At 33.1% G+C, this 1,736-nt stretch overlaps 1 long non-coding RNA gene across 1 annotated transcript; it reads left to right on the forward strand.

Annotated features, from left to right (window-relative positions):
• On the forward strand, positions 70 to 1,209 carry LOC107647920. The gene is made up of 3 exons (XR_001621666.2): positions 70 to 193; positions 297 to 458; positions 656 to 1,209. It is a non-coding gene; the product is annotated as an uncharacterized LOC107647920 (long non-coding RNA).

Consider the following 1,736-nt stretch of genomic DNA (forward strand, 5'->3'; position numbering starts at 1 on the left):
TATTGTGTTAGACTCTTACACTTTTCCAGGATTTTTTTTTTATTTTGATTAATGTTGTTATGGACGGATTACTTTTAATGACTCTGAAGTCTGAACTGTATATTTCCTATGCACAGGAAGTTTGTACAGACTAATTCATCGACCGAACAATCAATTAGATGAGCGAAGGCGGTTGAGGATGGCCCTTGATACTGTAAGAATCTGTTTTCTTTTCTTGCAATGTAGTTTCATTAAGTAAATTATTGCGATAATCAGTGAAATTCAGTTGATGTGACATATATCTCTTGAATCTTCAGGCCCGAGGAATGAACTATTTGCACAACTGCACTCCAGTGATTGTACACCGTGATTTGAAGTCACCAAATCATCTTGTTGATAAAAATTGGGTTGTGAAAGTGCCAACTAATTGTCATGATTGAATTTTCTTGATGGCATGCTGAATGCTCCTTGTAGATATGGTTTTTTTTTTTTTCACTCTTTCTTTTTTTTTATTTCCCTGTAGATATGGTTTAATTTTATCTTCTCCACTCCCAATTGTTGTTGCTAGCACACGCTAACTATTGCTCTCAGAAAAAATGCTTCTAATTAGAGTTTAATTTCACAGACCATTAGAAAGTATTAAGTCCTTGACCATCAATAGTGGTTGATTTTGCAGATTGAAAGCTTCAGATGGAGGGACAACACAAGGATGTAGAGGAGCAAGTTAAGGATCGCTGAAGATTCGCATACTGAACCTATCACCAAATCGCCAAATCAACCCTTTTTCAACAACCTTACGCCCTTTCAATATGTTACTCCATCCCACGGTACTGCTCCGATCTCTGCATTCATTATAAAATTGTATCAAAAATATTTACCTTTGAAGAGTCTAGATAAGAGTGATTGTGGCTGAGAGACAACTTTCCAATATTATTTTGTTAATAGCGCCAAATTTTGATCCCCTTGGTCCTTAAAAACAAGTCCACCTTCTAATTTCGGTATTGTCATAATATCTCAACTAACCCATGCAATTTTTCGCTCTGTACCTTTTTGACCCACCAAAATTGGGAGAGTGTGTTATGAATCTCCCTAATTAAAATGTCAGAAAGACGGAAACGTGATAATGAATAAATTGGGATAGCCTCCCCAACAGCTTTGATTAGAACATGCCTGTCTGTAGAAGAGAGAAGTTTTCTTTTCCACCCTTGAACTCGCTTCCTCACCTTGTCCTTGATTTTTTTTTTTTTGTTTTTTTTTTTTTTTTTGGTTTTGGAATTGTTAAATTTTAGTATTAAGTTTATATATACTGTACATCCAACAACGGATAAAAAAAGAAATAAGTGCCCGAAGCCCAGATCCATGTCCTTCAATCAACAACAGTGGACCGGTTTGCTATGTCAAAGGTTAGTCTGAGTTCCTAATTAATCATTGATTTGGTTCATTAACTAGTTTAGTTTTATATGATTTGTATAAATAAAATAAATAAATAAAATAAATGAGTATCCAAACACGTTTTAAGCACATGTTTATGCCTAACCATCTACCAACACAAAAATTGCGATTTGCGATCTCCATTGTGTTCTATGATCTTTGTATCAACGATAATATATATGATGATTTCTAACCAACTTTTTCATAAATAAAAAGTAAGTTATTCTCTATGACTTGTTTAATAATTATTAAAAGAATTTAATTGTGTTATTATAATTAACACTAACTATTTATTTAACTAAAAAAGACTTTGAGATAAATTTAAT

This window comes from Arachis ipaensis, chromosome B06 (genome assembly GCF_000816755.2).
Source record: "Arachis ipaensis cultivar K30076 chromosome B06, Araip1.1, whole genome shotgun sequence".
Lineage (NCBI taxonomy): Eukaryota > Viridiplantae > Streptophyta > Magnoliopsida > Fabales > Fabaceae > Arachis > Arachis ipaensis.